The sequence below is a fragment of the Equus caballus genome, chromosome 1 (genome assembly GCF_041296265.1).
Source record: "Equus caballus isolate H_3958 breed thoroughbred chromosome 1, TB-T2T, whole genome shotgun sequence".
In the NCBI taxonomy this organism is placed as follows: Eukaryota; Metazoa; Chordata; class Mammalia; order Perissodactyla; family Equidae; genus Equus; species Equus caballus.
Window position 1 is genome coordinate 52386235 of NC_091684.1, and position 18058 is coordinate 52404292.

At 38.7% G+C, this 18058-nt stretch overlaps 2 long non-coding RNA genes across 2 annotated transcripts; both read right to left on the reverse strand.

Moving 5' to 3' along the window:
• Nucleotides 1–875: 875 nt before the first annotated feature.
• On the reverse strand, nt 876–9520 carry LOC138916070 (uncharacterized). The gene is made up of 4 exons (XR_011422707.1): nt 9322–9520; nt 9000–9054; nt 7670–7763; nt 876–1012 (listed from the first exon to the last, which is right to left on the reverse strand). It is a non-coding gene; the product is annotated as an uncharacterized lncRNA (long non-coding RNA).
• A 2887-nt stretch (nt 9521–12407) lies between these two features.
• On the reverse strand, nt 12408–14599 carry LOC111773999 (uncharacterized). The gene is made up of 2 exons (XR_002808808.2): nt 13376–14599; nt 12408–12799 (listed from the first exon to the last, which is right to left on the reverse strand). It is a non-coding gene; the product is annotated as an uncharacterized lncRNA (long non-coding RNA).
• Nucleotides 14600–18058: the final 3459 nt, after the last annotated feature.

Genomic DNA, 18058 nt, shown 5'->3' on the forward strand with positions numbered 1-18058 from the left:
GTCAACATAGTAAAGAAGGCAAATTATCTTTTTAGTGTTATTATGAAAATAGTTTTGCTTTCTCATTTTGCTGAAAGGGTCTTGGAGGTCCTCCCACTACCACCACTGCCAGGGATCTGTGGACCACACTTAGAGAACCATTGTTGTACACCTTCCTGCTAAACATACACTCGTATTAGCTGAAATCATTGAACAAACGAATCTTATTCTTTTGGTATAATATCTTCTTAGCAACAAGAAAATGTACATCCGTATTACATGGGAAAACATCACGTTTAAAAAATTATAAACAAATTATAACTTTTTAGTAATCAGTTCTGGAAAGAATTTTAAAACTCAGACTGGTTAAATTGGTAAAGAACTGCAGAAGTGATGGAATAACAACATAACATCCAGCAGAATAATATTTAAAACAATAAATGCTGTGGTTTCTGTTTGATGGATTACTTTGTAGGAACTGAGAGAGCCATGCGTGGAGCCATGTGGTATGGCAATTTTCCAAATCACATAAAATTAAAAATGCAAGGAAATCCTTAATGCTTAAGCTACCACAAACAGGCTTGTGAGTTAAAATAATAAAAATAAAAACAATAACACAAAGCTTAATTTTTTTTTTTAAAGATTTTATTTTATTTTTTCTCCCCAAAGCCCCCCAGTACACAGTTGTATATTCTTCGTTGTGGGTCCTTGTAGTTGTGGCATGTGGGACGCTGCCTCAGCGTGGTCTGATGAGCAGTGCCATGTCCGCGCCCAGGATTCGAACTGATGAAACACTGGGCCGCCTGCAGTGGAGCGCGCGAACTTAACCACTCGGCCACGGGGCCAGCCCCCACAAAGCTTAATTTTTAAGGAGGCAGTTACCACATATAGTGTTGATTTGAGGCCACGGCTGTGAGTTTACTGAGACCCAGAGATGCAGGGTTAAGGGAAGAGTGATTCAAGCCGGGCTCAGCAATTCACCAGCTGCGCAACCTTGAGGAAGTGCCACTGAACTTCTTCGGTCTGTTTTCACCTGTGTAAGCGGGAGCAATAGTCCTTACCTCACAGTCTTGTTGTATTACATGAACTAATAATATCTTTAACACGCTGACCAGTGCTTGGCACATAGCAGAGATTGAAACATGTTATTTCTGTAAAAGTTTTAAGAGGCAGGCAGCGATATAGCAGAGAAATCTCATTGCTTATCTAATAAGATGGCCTTTATTATACGCTCTAAAAGAACCACTAAAACAACAGAAGTTATAGCTAATAAGCCAACAAAGTTGATAAAATAATAATAATAATATTCAGTTATTCTAAAAGAAGGCAAAAAAAAAAAGGAAGAGGGGAACAATGAACTGATGAAGCAAATAGAAAACAAATAGCAAGATTATACGTTTAAAATTTATCACAACAATAATCACATTAAACATAAATGATCTAAATAAACAGCCCAAATAAAAAGCAGAGATTGTCAGATTTGATTAAAAAGCAAGATCTTAACCATATAATGCCTATGAGAAACTTGCTTTACAAATAAAGAAAAAAATGGGGTTAAATGTAAAAGGCTGTAAAAGACTGAAAAGAGATGTACCCTGCTAACACTAATGAAAGGAAAGCTGCAGTGGCTATGTTAATATCAGATGAATTAGATTTCAGAGGAAAGACAGTGACAGGGAGACAGAAGGCCATTTCAGAAAGATAAACAGATCACTTCATCAGGAGGACATGAAAATTCTAAACTTTTATGAACCTAATAGCAGATTTTCAAAATACCTGAGCAAAAACTGATAAAACAGCAAGGAGAAATAAATAAATCCACAATTAGAGATTTCAACATCCCTCTCTCAATAATTGACTAAACAGGTCAATACCAGGTATACGGAAGACTTGAACAACACAATCAACCAACTGGACTCCACTGACATTTATAGAATACTCTACCCAATAAGAGCAGAGTGGACATTCTTTCCAAGTGCGCATACATGAAACACTTATCAAGAGAGACCACATTCTGGGCCATAAAACAAATCTCAATACGGAATTCAAGCTATACAGAGTATGTTCTCTGAAACAGTGGTATTAAATTAGAAATCAACACCAGAAAGATCTGTAGAAAATCTGCAAATGTTTAGAAATTAAATAACACTCTTCTAAATAACCATGATCAAAGAAGAAATCAAAAAGGAAGTTTAAAAGTATTTTGAACTGAATGAATGAAAACACAACATGTGAAAATTTGTAGGATGCTGCTAAAGCTGTACTTAGAGAGGAATTTGTGCACTAAATGCCCATAGTAGAATAGAAGAGCAGTCTCAAATTAGTGACCTCAGTTTTCACCTTAAAAAACTAGAAAATAAAAATAATATAGAAGTAAGTGGAAATCACTGATTTTGAAAACAAAGAAGCAATAAATAAAATCAATAAAATAAAAACTAATTTTTTTGAGATCAATAAATTTAATAAATTTCTAGCCAGATTGATGAGGAAAAAATAAGAGAAGAAACAAATTATCAATATCAAGAATGAGAGGAGACTCCACTATAGAGTCTGCAGCTATTAAAAAGATAATAAAGGATAAAGCTTCTAAACTCATTTTTGAGGCCCCAAATTAATCTATAGATTAAATTTAATCCCAATCAAAATGCCAGCATGAATTTTTTAGTTATCGACAACTTTTGTAGAAATTGACAAGCTGATTTTAAAATTCATATGGAAATGCAAAGGATCTCAAATAGCTAAAACAACTTTGAAAAAGAATTAAGTTGTAGGATTGACAACCTGATTTCAAGACTTATTATAAAACTGAAGTAATCAAGACAATGTGGTTTTGATATAAAGACAGAAAAATAGATCAATGGAAAAAATAGAGAGTGTCCGAGTCCAAAAATGACTTACAACATTGAAATCACTGTACAGAGAATGGACAGCCCACAGACTGGGAGAAAATACTTGAAAATCGTACATTTGGTAAAGCTCTTGTATCCAAAATATGTAAAGAACTTTCAAAACACAAGAAGAAAACAAACAATCCAATTTTTTAAAGAAGCAAAAGATTTGAACAGATACATCACCAAAGAAGATATACTGATGGCAAGTAAGCGCATGAAAGGATGTTCAACATCTTTAACCACTAGATGGAAATGGAAATTAAAACCTCCATGAGATACTACTAACTATCCATTAAAATGACGACAATGAAAAAGACTGGCCACTACTATACATGTACACTGGAACTGAAAAATTAAGTAGTTGGGTGGTGGAAGATGGGAGGCAGTTCCTATCTGAGTTAGAGGGTACAGATAGTCAAGGGGAGGAAACTAGACTGATCTATGTGGTAATGGTTTAGAGTTGGAGTTAAACTCACGTTTAGCTTAATATAAATACATGATTACCGACAGAAATATTTACAGATGTGGATACATATAAATATTAGCATATACACATATATTTTCGTATATATTATTTCTCATATATTTTCAGAGCTAGAAGCAAGGATGCCTCAGTAACAATGAGCACGATGAGCTACGAGATCTTCGTTAAAAGGACCCAGGGCTCTTTGGAGAAATGGCTGATTCTAGGATTAGGGTAAGAAATACACAGATATGTCTGGAGAATTTTGTAGTACCAGAAAGTAAGGAAGTGCTTAAACAAAAACACAATGATTGAGGTTTGTATGTCAAAGGAACACAGGGGCCAACCGAAGGAGCTCACTCGGCTGAGGTAGTGTTTGTCAGGTCTCACCACTCTGAAGTTACTCTTCTGTCCCCCCTTTGCATACTGGACTCTTTGGAAGGAAGTCACTATGTGTAGCCCCAGCTTAAGGAGCAGGGAGTTATACTCCACCTCCTTGAGAGGAGTGTCGACATAAATTATATATGTATATATATTGTATGTATAACATATATATAAAGACATTGGAATTCTCTTCTCAGTTATTTATTCAATCATTTATTTATATCAGCATGGATTCATGAATAGTTATTTTCTACTTTTTGTTATAATCCTATATGACTTTATTCTTTCCCTCAAATGGTCCCAGCTTTGGCTATCGGGAGCCTTACTTTCTGATGCAACAAGATGTTCCAGACTCATCTTGCGCTGCCCCTATCGCAGCAATAGAATCAGTCATTTCTACAAGGCGCTGTGGTTCCTTTCAGTGGGGAATAGCATCGAGAACCAAGATCTGGGCACTAGGTACTCTCATTGCTAGTGGTATGTCATTATATCCAGGCCTTCTCCTGGATGGAGACAGGGTATAGATATATACGTAATAAAAGGAGTTCACGGTGACACTTCCAATTCCAATCCAACACGGCAGGGTATGTTCTACTCTTCCTGTTTCCATGCTTGTAACTCCCTCCCCCAACAGTGAGAAACCTGGCTCCCATTACCCTCAATGTGTTCACTCATTTGCTCAAGCCTAAAATGCGCAGAAAATAGTTTCAGAATTGCTAGCCTGGTTACTGTGCTGCAACGCAACCATGCAGCACTTACAGACAATGAGCGGGATCTCTGCGACAGAGGCAGCAGAGTTAAGCGTAGCTCTGGAGTCAGAGTCTGACTCTATCATTCCCGAAGTGTTTAACTGGGGACAAGTCATGTCACTTATTCAAGCCTCAATTTCCTCATCTATAAAATGGGAATAATGACGATATCTACCTTACTGGGCTGAGGTGAGGATCAAATGGGCTATTGTATGGTGGCTATAGTAAGTATTCAGTAAATGGAGGCTAAATGTTGTTTTAGGTACATTTAGGGAACTCTAACGCACTATTTAGAGTGAAAAAAGTGAGGAACAGAATAGGATGAATCTTAAGGGCCTATTTGTGCCTAGACATTCTCTAGACTACTGCCAAAGGAACTGTTAACAGAGGGATGAAGATGAGACTTGCTTTTCATCATACAACTTCTGTGCTGTTTAGAAATTTTATTATGTGTCTGTGTTACTTTGATATTTAGAAAGACAAACTTCATCTTAAAAGATTATTTGGGGAGCCAGCCCCATGGCCTAGTGGTTAAGTTTGGCACACTTCACCTTGGTGGCCTGGGTTTGGTTCCTGGGTGTGGACCTACACCACTCGTTGGCAGCCATGCTGTGGTGGTGACCCACATACAACATAGAGGAGGATGGGCACAGATGTTAGCTCAGGGCGAATCTCCCTCAGCAAAAGAAAAGAAAAAAAAAAGATTATTTGGTTTACTAAAAGATTGATTTAATATTTCAAATAAAAGTTTGAAGACAGTGTCTGTGAAACTGGTTTTTCTGAGATGCAGTGCCAAGCATCCTCTGAGCCCTGGCCAGCCTGGGGAGTTGGCCCTGCAGGCAGTACCACAGCCACTGATTTCTATTCTCGCTGCCATAGTTAGGATCCATGTCCCATTCTTTCACAGCATTAGAAAGAAACATGGAGCCACCAGCAATGTTCTCGTTATTATGTTCTCTCTCTCTCTCATTTATTTATCCATTCACTCAGCAGACGTTTACCTTGTTCCAAGCACTACTGTAGGCACTGGGACATAGCAGTCAACAAAAACAACCCCAATCCTTGTCCTCATGGAGCTTACATTCTAGGATGGAATGTTTCGTGTATCTATTGCTGTTTAATATACTACCTTAAACGTAGTGTCTTCAAACAACAACTTTTTATTTCCTCACAATTCTATGAGTCAGGAATTCAGGGCCTGGCTTAAGAGTTCTGTTCCATATACTGTCAGCTGGCTCATTCACTTGACTTTACTCGGCTGATGGCTATGATGGGCTAGAAAGTTCAAGAAGGCTTTACTCACATGTCTGGAGCCTTGGTACTTATCCACATGTGGCCTCTCTCCAATTTTTCTGGCTTGAGCTTCCTTAGAGCTTGGTGGTCTCAGGGTAGTTGGTTTTTTTTGAGGAAGATTAGCCCTGAGCTAACATCTGCTGCCAATCCTCCTCTTTTTGCTGAGGAAGACTGGCCCTGAGCTCACATCCATGCCCATCTTCCTCTACTTTTTTTGTTTTTATATGTGGGACGCCTACCACAGCATGGCTTGACAAGCGGTGCCATGTCTGCACCTGGGATCTGAATCAGCAAACCCCGGGCTGGGCTACCAAAGCAGAACGTGCACACTTAACCACTGCACCACCAGGCCGGCCCCAGGGTAGTTGGTTTTCTTACATGGCTGTTGGCTTACAAGAGGAAACATTCCAAACATGGAAGGCAGAAGCCTAGATTCAAGTGGAGGGTAAACAGACTCTATTTCTTGATGGGGGAGTGGCAATGTCACAATAGAAAAGAACATACGAGATGGAAGCTAATGTAGTCACCTTTGGAAACTACCTCAGAGAAATATATAACTAAGACAAATAAGTAAAAATGATTTCTAAGGAGGAAATTAAATCAGGGAAGGGTGTAGAAAGTATGAGTTTGGGGATGGAGTTGCAATTTTAAGTAGGGTGTCTAGGGAAGGATTCCTTGAGAAAGTTATGTTTAAATTAAGACTAGAAGGAAGTGAGGATAAGTGAGGCAAGAAACATTCCAGGCAGAGGAAACAGTAAGTGCAAAGGCCCTGAGGCAGGAACATGCCTGGCACATTCAAGACAGCAAAAAGTTCAGTCTATCTGAAGCCAAGTGAGTGATGCGGTCTCAAGAATAGTGTGAGATAAAGTCAAAGAGGTGAGGGGTCAGCAGATCATGTAGTCTTGTGGGTCATTGTAAGAACTTTGGCTTTTAGTCTGAATTAAATGGGGAGCATTTGGATGATCTTTGAGTATGGAGGAGATACAGTCTGACTTGTGTTTTCACAGGATACTTCTATCTGCTCTACTGAGGAAGCTAATTAGACTGAGGGAGACCAGTTGGAAGACTACTGTAATACTGCAGGCAAGAGATGATGCTGGCTTGGATTAGGGTGGAAGCATCAGAGATGGTGAGAGGTAGTTGATTCTGGATATATTTTGAACATATATCCAACAAGATTTGCTGATGAATTGGACATAAAGTGCAGAGGAAGGAGAGAGGCCAAAGATGATTTCAAGATTTTTGAGCCGAGCAACTGGAATGACGGTGTTGGCACCCACCAGATGAAGAAACCTGAGAAGATTAGGATTGGGACAGAATAGTGGAAAGTCATGTTATGTTTGGAATGACTATTAGACTTCCAAGTGTAGCTATTGAATATGAAGTGGAACACATAACTGCACGTGTATGTGTGTGTATATGTATACATGCACACACTTTTAAATGCTTAGAAAATTTTTGGAAATACGCATTAAAAACTGTTAACAGTGGCTACCTTGGGATAATAGGAATCTTTGGAAGTGGCATTGGGATGTGAGAGGAGGGAGTAATACGTATCTTTTGTTTGCTTTTTAAATTTAATACTGTTCTATACCATGTATTATATATATATGTAAGTATTACCATGTCCTGAATTACTTCTATGACTGAAAAATTACATAAAATTCGTATGGTTGGTGAACTGAATCAAGTCACCACAAATAAGTTTTTACAGGAAAACCCACGTCGGACCAGGGTATCAACAATGTCCTTTCAAGCCCTGACGCTGATTTCTACCACTGGGAGAGAACTGCCCGCTCTTCTCTCACTTCCTCCTCAGGCTTCTGTGAAATTTGGAGTGCGTGAACAGCCTCTCTAATTCACTTGCCTCATCTCGAAAACAGTACCAAGAGCTCTCAGCGCTTACCTACCTCACAGGAAATTTGAGGTTGGATGCGATAAGGTGTTCAAATACTTTGAGTTACCACAAAGACAGGTGCTCGTGTAGGCAGGATATTATGAGTCCTGGAATATTAAAAGACACAGTAAAAAGAAGCTTTTCCTGCCTTTTGATCACACAGGCATTTTTATACTCTTGAACTATTACTCTTCATTTAGTCTGCCGTAGAATGAGTGTTTCTCCCCAAACAGTATTCATTTTAGCATTTTTGTTCATGCCTTCTGTCAAACAAGATTTCCTTAGCCTTTGATTTTTATCAAGATTTACTTGACTTTATTCTTCAAAGCATTTAATTCAAAGTTCACTCTATCAGTGGGTGGATTAGTTGAGTAACTGAAATACCAGTGTTGAATGCCATAACAGTTTGTTATAATATTTCTCTTCACAGGAGAAATACTTACCAAAGTCACGTACTAATGAACAATGAAGTGACTGTCTAAAGAGCAGACATTTTTAAAATAAAGTTACTGGTAAACGCTGAATGGAAAATAATAATGACAGCTCTACAGAACGTTCATTCAATGCCTCTGAAGTATGCTCCTAAGGCCATCATTATGTGTTGGGTACTGTATTCGGTGCTAAGAATACAAGAAGAAAACACATATCTTTTCCCTCATGAAGATTATATTCTTCCAGAGAAATGCCACACTGTATTTTAAATTCTGCATAACTGTTCTAATGAAGTACCAGATACGCCATGGGAAGAGGAATTTGGAGGTGGCTGGAAGTATCCATTTCTGGAGATTATGAAATTTGCTATTATTACTTGGAAAAAAAATTACCTTTAGTTCGACAAAGGTGAGGAGAGAACCAGAAAGTCATCACCATTCAGAATCACAAAGGGCAGGCAATGGAAAAAGTTGCAAGTTTCAGAAAAGATGAGCCGTCTCAATGTGTAAGAAGATCTTTCTTAGAACTGGAACTTACAAGAAATCAGACTGAATGTTCTCAAAACAAACAGCCTTAAAAAAAACAAAACAGCCAGATAAAAATTATGTCAAATAGAGGCTGGGTATTCATGGATATTATGGGTTGGGGAAGCGGCTCCTGCCTCTGGAAGAAGGTTGAAGGAGATTTCCTTAGAGGTTCTTTTCTAGTCTAGGGAACTTAAAATAAGAACAGTAATTGTGAAGTTATATTTTCTCTAGAGAAAGATTTCTCAACAACCAAATGCACCCAAGATGCTAATATTCTATTTATATTTTATAATTATTTAAACAATGATCTCAAACCCGAGAGGAGTAAAGAAAACAAACAGGCCTTGTTAATTACTGAAGCGAGAATTAAAGTACAGCCTTTACCAGATATTCTTTTGTCTGCAGCTCAGTAGAAATCTTCCATTCACTGGTCAAATGTCTGTCAAATTTTACAGGTAAGCCACTAAGTGATCAATGGTCAGGCCGGGGTCCCCGGTGCCACCACCATCCCCCTGTCCCCAGAAATCTTGCTAAAATCTTTCCCTTTGCTTTTGCCTCCCTGTTCTAATTAATTTGCCACCCACATTTCTGATTTCAGTGCCAACTTCAGATGACTCTTCCTTCATCTTATGATAATTTAACTTGCCCCTCTTTGCTTCTATAATTTATCATAAATAAGACCCCCACAGTAAAAATAAAAACTTACATTTTTGATTGGCAGCCTCTCCAAGTTGACAGGCACTTAAGCACTGAGTCCTAAGCTAACGAGCATTTGATTGCATCAGTTCCTCCAGCTCCGATTCAAAAAATGCTTCTGGCAAAGACATTGCCTCACCTTCAAATTGTGGTGAGACATCAAAGGAAGAGCTCTTGGTCTGGTTCCCTTCGGAAGAGTCCAGGTTAACCTAACATCAGAATTGGTGGTACAGTTACATGTGACCATGGCTTCTCACCTTACAGCCAGCCTAAGTTGGGTGGTTTCCTAAATAATGCAGGAGCACAATAGATGCCTCTTGCACTTAGAACAACTTCAGGGATTGGGATGATGATAACAGCCTTAGTTGCTAACATTTATTGGACACTGTTTTCTTGGAATTTTACACAGAGCTTTATATACAGTTCCTCATGAATCCTTGCAATGACTCTCTGAAGAAGGTCTTATTATTACCATTTTACAGGATCTGGGGCTTAGCAGAATTAGGAGGACTGGCCTAAGGCCAGTCTATAAGGGCAGCACCCCTGGGACTCGAACCCAGGGTGTGTGCTGTCAGCACTGCAATGGAGGGAGACTGTAAGATGTGACCGACCATGGGTGGGAGCTGGGCCATCACACCTTTGCTTTTCTCTACTCCATGCCGGACTCCCTTGCCTAGGGGATCTCACTCTCACCTATTCTTAGCATAGAAGCATTTATTTTGTGCTTGTTTTGTTTTACGTTAGGGAAATATTCTATACTTCAGCTAAAGTTTCTACTTAATGCATCCAGATATTGTGAAGTTCCGAAAAAAGTTCCCCTCCAAATATTTATACAAAGTTTTGATAAGGAAGGATGAGTTTAAATGAGCAATTTACTAGAAACAGGGTTGATGAGGGAATCTTCTCTTGGTTTGAAGGGCACCAATATGGAGACTTTGCAACCGAGGGAGAAGATAGAACACGGTGAACATCTTTGCATTCTTCTGTTTCTTAACCTGAATGGGTACTGGCATAATAGAGAATGTGGCTCTCAGCCCCGTGAGAGAAGATGTGGGATTTAAGGAGATACATTCTCTCCCAGATTCACGGTCCCAGGTATCAGTTGAGGGCTAACTATTGGGAAATTAAGCCTTTGGGAGACTCTAGCACTGAAGATTTTGGTGCCCTCTTCCCTCCACTCCATATAATTCAAAAGCAATACAATCCCAACTCATAAAATATAAATCTTATATATGAGCTGGAATTAATACAGTTTTTTTTTTCTTATTGAAAAATCTGGTCTCTTTCCAGTGTATATGCGTGTGTTTTATTGGACCGAGCATTGCTTAATTTTGTTTAGCGAGTAATCCCGTACTGAGCAGGCAAAATGTAAAGTTCTAAGAGGCCAAAGGAAGAAGGAAAACGAGGAGTTAGTCTAAAGCTCATCAGCTTCTAAACTGAAGTCTAGCAGGACTTCACTAAGATTCAAGCAATGCAGTAGACCAGCGGTTGTCAAACTGTTCTGAGAACCTTCTGGCACTGCTAGCGAGTGGGATGCGGAAGGAAAAAGGATAGGGAGACCAAGAAGTCTTCACTCCCTTCCCACTCCAGAGTAGGTCCACTTTGATCTGTTGTATGTATTAAAAGGTGTACATAAGATTTTGTTTGGAAATGGGTTTTGCTGCTAAAACAAAACAAAAGCACAGCATTGTACTATTGTCATTTTAATGCTGGTTACTGATCAGAAAAATATTTGTTTTTTTTCTGACACTGGAACTAAATCCCATGAATCAATCAAACTAATCTATAATCTCCATGAGGACAGAGACTTGCCTTCATCCTCATCTTCAAATGCCCAGGCAGCTAGCAGAATCCTACATATGATGGGGACTAGCAAAGTGTTCACTGAATATGTTTTTCCCCCCCAAACATTATATTAATAGTACAAGTTATTGACTGCTTCCCAGGAAGTTCATGGCAGAAAGTTAAACAACAGATTATTTTCACTGGTGTTGATAAGGCTTACACTACATTTAGTCCAACACTTTCTGGGTTCTCCACTCTAAGCATTTTATTTTAGTAATTGATTTAGGTTGAAATCAATCTAAAGTGGAACCATATCTCCAAATTTTTGTGGAATTTAATGACTTGGGATGCCTGGCTGCATAATATAGCAAAGGGGTTGAAGTGTACTGGGCACATTATTCTAATTTTCCAGAGAAATCTTGAGTGACTGATTCGGGGATGATGGAAGCTTTGCTCTCATAATTGACTATTTAAAAAACACTTTTGGTATCACAAATTACAAAAAAAAAAAACAAGCCAAAAAAAATGTACAGTTAAATTTCCCACATTGGGGAGCAGGAATCCTGGACTCCATTTAAAGCCCTTGGTGAGGATGCATGTAAATGAGGTTTGCCCTGGGCCCCTGAATGCCTCCTCCCTTCAATCTGTTCGCCCCTCTGTGTCACTCCTCACAATCCTCAGGCCTCTCCTTTCCTCTTGCCTACTGAAAAGAGGATTTGATAAACTCAGTCACGCTAAGATGTCACAGGTGGAAGCAATTTAATGTGACACCCTCTCCTTGCAAAAAGGCTGGCAGTAGGAAAAATCAAGTCAATGGTGTCACATTGGTGACCTGAATACAAGTGAGAAGATTTTTCTCTTCTTAAAAAATTTGTATGAAGCCAGGGGAGGCTTGATCCTGTCAGCACCTTTATACTGACAAAGCATGGCTGAAATAATGGCCCCCGCCCTCCACGAACTTAATAGGTACTGGTTACTTTTCTTCCTTCTTCTAGAGACAATTGAACAATGAGCATGTTCCCCAATACTAATTATAGCTACTTCTGCCCTTACTACTCTAACAGAGAATAAGTCAGATGTGACCTGGACATACTGAGCCCATGTGGCAGATTCGTCAGCTACCAAATAAAAGGTAAACACTCTAGCTTGACATTCAAGGCCTTCCGTGATCTGACTCTGCCTGCCTAGTCAACCTCATTTCTCACTAATCCCCAACCACAGGCAATTAAACCACTTCAAGCCCTTGGCATCTCCTATATTTTCATGCTTTTTAAAGTTATCTATTGCTATGGAAACAAATTACCCCAAAACTTACTGGTTAAAACAATAAACATTTATTATCTTATTATCCGTTTCTATAGGTCAAGAATTTAGGAGGCGCTTGGCTGGGTGGTTCTGGCTTGGAATTTCTCAGCACGTCGCAGTCATGCCTGGGCTTGAGGACTGCTTCCGAAGTGGCTCCCTCAAAAGCTGGTGCTGGCTGGTGGGTGGTCTCAGCTCCTCTCCACATGTGCCTCTTCCAGGACTGTTTGAGTGTAGTTGCTGGCTTCCCTCAAACTGAGTGATCCGAGAGAGTGCTTAGGGATAAGCTATCCTTTTTATGACCTAGCCTCACGAGTCATACAGCATCACTTCCACCATATTCTATTCATTAGGAGAGAATCACTAAGTCCATATTCAAGGGGAGGGGAATTAGGCTCCACCTTTGAAGAGAAATGTCAAAGAATTTGTGAACATACTTTAAACCACCATAATGCTCCGGCCCCATTGTTCATTCTGTTTCCTCTGCTCAGAATGCTCTTTCCCATATCTTTATAGCCCAGTTCTGACTTTATATTTAGCGGCATCCCTAGTCTTTTCCCACCAGATTCGAGCAGCACCCAAAAACCCCAGTAATGGCAATCAAAAATGTCTCCAGACATTGTCAAATGTTCCACGGTGGACACAAATCACTCCTGATTTAGAACCACAATCCTAGATCTTAAGTTCTGTGATTCAATTCGTAACCCCGGTATTAAATCGTTTTAATATGTTGATGTAGTCACTACTCTAAAAGACTATACTAACAAGCCAGGAGAGGAACAAGACGTTATTCTTTCAGTCTTTGTGTTGCTGAAGACCTAGACTTGTCCTGTCCAACCTTTCCTAGTCTTCCTTCACTCCTTGGGTGATTCCCATAGCCTTTCAATAAATACCCCCCCCTTTTTTTTTTTTTGACTTATGTTAGCTTTTTTTGATTTCTACCCAAAGAAATGTAATTAATGAAAAGCAACTCATACTTCAAGTCCTGGCTCAAATAGCACTTCTTCCAGTTCTCCCAGATGTGTTCAGATGGAATTTATCTTTTCTTCTCCTTCATATTTCTATTACAATGCTTTCCACAGCCTGGAAGTAAAGTCAGGTTGACATATACTCAAAGCTCCCCTCCCAAACGCCTCCCAGGGCCAGACATCATGCCCAGAATAGTTTAGGTGGATATAATTGTGAATGAAATGGATTTCATTTGGGGCCTTATTACAAAGGGATATAGCAAGTGACCACATCACTTGGGAAAACGAGTTTGGAGGCTAGTGTGGCAAAACTTACTCTCAGTGAGTGTTTTTATTAGAGACTATCAGTACAATGAAGAGCTTGGGCACTTACTTCAGATCATGACCGATTAGGTTCAAATCCTGTCTCACTCACCATGAGACCTTGGGCAAGTTACTTAATGGTCTGTGCCTCAAACTGCTCATCTGTAAAATGATGATTGTTATACTACTACCTTATGGGTAGTATATATAAGGGTGAGAATATAAGGGGTGAAAACATAGAACAGATCAATCTGGAGCTGCTCTAAATGAATTAGGAGAACCAGAGGCTCACTCACTTGGCATCACTCTCACTGGTTGCCACCTCTAAAGGCAGTAACTCAGAAGCCTAGGGCTCTCTGGATTACCTTGCGACAAACACCAACAGCCATTCCAGTGGTTTTATGGAAAAGCAAGTTGAACAGATGAATAAATAGCTTGTCCAAGGCAACATGGCTAGTTAATGGTAAACCAAGGACTAGAATCCAATTCCCTCAACTCATAAGGTGAGTGCTCTTCCCATTAACTCTGCCAACTCTAGTCCTGATGCCAACTACTCCTTCTTAGTTTAACTCATCTTATTTTCTTGAACTGGCATTCAAGGTCCTGCACGTGGTCCAGCATATCCTACCTTTCTCCTATTGCCCATGTTTACTTCAGTCACGTCACCTGTTCATTTTACAACATGTTTTGTTGATTCTTACCTCAACAATAGGCTCACTGCCCTATCCAATCCATTCCTTTCCACAACTTCCATGACTACTAATCTCTCTTAGATTTGGATGCTGTAAAATTAAACTCATCCAGGAAACTACTGGATAAGCTGACTTCTATTTTACTTAATTCTTCTGGATTTGAAAAATCTTCCTATTATGACTCCTTCTGACGTCAATCCAAGATATTCATAGTATATAATTTTGCACTGTTTAGATCATTATTTTAGTAGTACAAAGATACAAGGCCTTTTGCACTTGTTGAAAAATTGCTTTGTAAAAGTTCTCACACTCCTCACTGCTCTGTCATAGCACTTAAAGTTAGATGCTTAATTGTGTTACACTGACTACACTTGTTTACTGCCCACTGTTGTTTCATGTGTTATTTTATCTTTCAACTAATTTCTTAAGTTCACTGATGATAGGTAGGGATTGTTTTAAATGTCTCTATACAGATATACTTAGGTATATGGGAGACAAGTTGAAGCAGTAATTCATCTCAGCATTCTCCAATATGGGTGATCCCACCAACCAGAATGTGAACTTCTCAAGAATAAGTATTCTTCTAATTTTATAAACCCCAAAAGTGTTTAATATAGGATTCTAATATATGGACAATAAGTATTTGGACACATTTTTAGGTATCAAATTCACTGATAAGTCTAAAATGTTTACATCAAGCAAAAAATGAAAACAGGGCAGTGGTTATAAGTTCTTTTAAGATACATGTATGTATGTCTGTATATCTACACATCATATATATATATATATCTCAGCTATATCTTCTCCTTCTCTTTCTACATTTCTTACATACTATATGCCACACTAGAGAAACAATGTAAGAACTTACATGCCAGGCTCTGGGCTACTTGTTACATGTGTCATCTTATTTAATAATCACAACTATCCTATGAGGTAAGTACTATTTTTATCTTAAAGATTAAAAAAAAAACACCCCAAAAACTTAGATGAGGTTTAGAAAAACAATCAGTCCAAATCACACAACTAGGTCATGGCAGAGCTAGAATTTCATCCAGGTCTAATTCCAGAATTCATACTCTTAACTACATGCAGTGTGACCCAGGGCAGGTCTTCTACAGTTTAGTGGGGTTAGTAGGAGGGCTATGTAAGGATTAAATGAGTTAATTCATGTACTTAGCACAACAACTTACACATAATAAATAACCAATAATCAGTCCTCATTATCATTACATCCTGACAGGGTTAAAAGGTCAAATAAGACATGCTCCCTACTCCTGCTCTTGAACAATTTGTCTAACTTGTGGTAGGCGGAATTCTAAAACAGTACCCCAAGGCTTCCTGCCCTATGATATGATGTTATGCCCATGGGTATGTTATATGTAAAAGGGATTTTTCCAGATGTAGTTAAGGTTACTAATCAGTGGACCTTGAATTAATCAAAAGGAAAACTATCTTGCTGGGCTATATCTAATCACACGAGCCCTGAAAAGCAGTTTTCTCCAGTTGGTAGTGGACGGAAAAGTCAGCCAGATTCAAATCCTCCACATGGAAAATTCGATGTGCCAGATTTAATGAGCTGTTGCTGTCTCCTGAAGACTGAGGGAGCCATGTGCAAGGACTGGAGAGCAGCCTCTAGGAGCTGAGAGTGACCCCTGGCCAAAACACAGCTTGAGGAACTGAATTCTGCCCACAACCTGAATAGGCCTGGAAGCGGATTTTTACCAGAGCCTCCAGATTAGAGACCAGCATGGCGGACACCTTGATTTCAGCCTTGTGGGATCCTAAGCAGAGAATCCATTGGAGCTCATCCAGACTTCCGAGCTAAAGAAACATGAGATGAGGAATGGTGTCGTTTTAAGTTCATAAGTTTATGGTAATTTGTTATACAGGGGACAAATGCACAAAACTAATACACAGAGGAAGACAAAAATATGAACAAAGGCTTAGGCTATAAATAGAGGGATCTATGAGGCACAAAGGAAGGCATATAACTCTACCTAGGTGGAGAGGCTGAGGAGGGCACAAAGTGTGGGCCCATTTAGAGGTGCTACCATTCTGAAGAATGAATAAAATTTGCTGACTGTGGGTCGAGGGGACATTGTATGAAGAAGAGAGGGAGGAAGGAATATTCTAGGCAAAGAGAGGATAGCATAAGAAAATGATGAGCAAGCAGAAACCACACAGATTGTTGAGGCAATGTCCAAAACATGAGAGCCACAAGAGTGAAGGGCCGTGAAGGGTGTGGCAGGTCGGAGGCGGCTGTGACGCTTCCTGTGAGCTGTGGAAGGGGCCTGGACTTTCACTCTGCAAGCACTGGCAGCACATTTTAAAGGAATCCTTTACAACTAACTGAAAATATATGGATTGAAGACTTAAATGTACATATATGTATATGTATGTATGTATCTGTAGTTTTATATATATAAAACATGTTTTAATACTTGAGGTACGTAGATGACTAACTCTTCTTAATACCTTTTCTCATCTTCAATACAAAGTTAAAATAGCTACAACCAATTAAGTTAAAATATATGTTTATTAAGATGGCTAAATTCAACAAAAATGTATCTATTCGCAAAAACAAAAACAAAAATTTTCTTTTGAGTAAACAAACATAAAAAATAACTTGATACCACACTCAAAAAAGTATCCATTTGCAACAAAACAATCTATTTTGCTATCTTGAAATGTGTTTATGACACAGCATAATTATATATTTACAAGATCTTATGACTCTTTCTCTCCTTCAGTAGTTACATTAAGAGATTACCATATTTCTCAAAGCAAACTGTTGCAATTGAAAACACAATTTTCAGTAAGATTTAGAATAATTTTGCCTAGCTTTCTAATTATCAAACATGCTGGGATTGGTATTTTTTCCTATATTTAAACAAATAAAAATGTTTGTTAACATTTCTGTAATAGTTTATTTTTTGTTAATTGAACCTTAAGGTGCTTTGTTTATTTGCGCACATTGATTAGTAGGCTTCTCTCCTTAGAGAAAGGCAAGTGTTTTTGAAAAGAAATGTGAAATATTTCTGGTCACACTCCAGATTTAGGAATAAAATGTTGAAATAATATAATTGAGCGAGGATTCCTCTTTCTCTCCTCCTCCCCTGAGGTGCTCCATGGGAAAAAATTAAGTAGTGAGGGAGGTGCATTAAAATAAAGAGTCTTCTTGTAGCTAACAGCAACAGAGTATCCTAGGGCCCTAATTTGTTATTAGAGCGACTTAAGCTCTGGAGAAATTCTGTATCAAACGTAAAACTAAGTTTACATGAATGGATTTTTAAAAGAGTACACTGTAATAAGGATTACATGCAAACATTTTAATAAATGTTAGTTATACCAAGGCTATCAAATATTAGTCTTATAATGACTGACACCAGTTCTTGGTTATGTCTTTCCCTGATTAAACTGATTTCACAACACTGTTTACTTCTATCAGAATGCCCAGAGGGGGTACCTAAGGAAAAAAGCTAAAAAAGTTCTTCATGAACTAGTTCTTTTAATGTGCAGAAGTTTTATCAAATGACCTTGGCTCCTTTACCAATCTTTGGTACTTTAAAAAATACATACATAATACTTTTCAATCTAGAGGCTTGACTCACATTTAATTAAAAAATAAAAATTACAAACAATGCCAATTATACAAGCATAGAAAGTAACACACCCTATTTTCAAACGAAATCTTGTG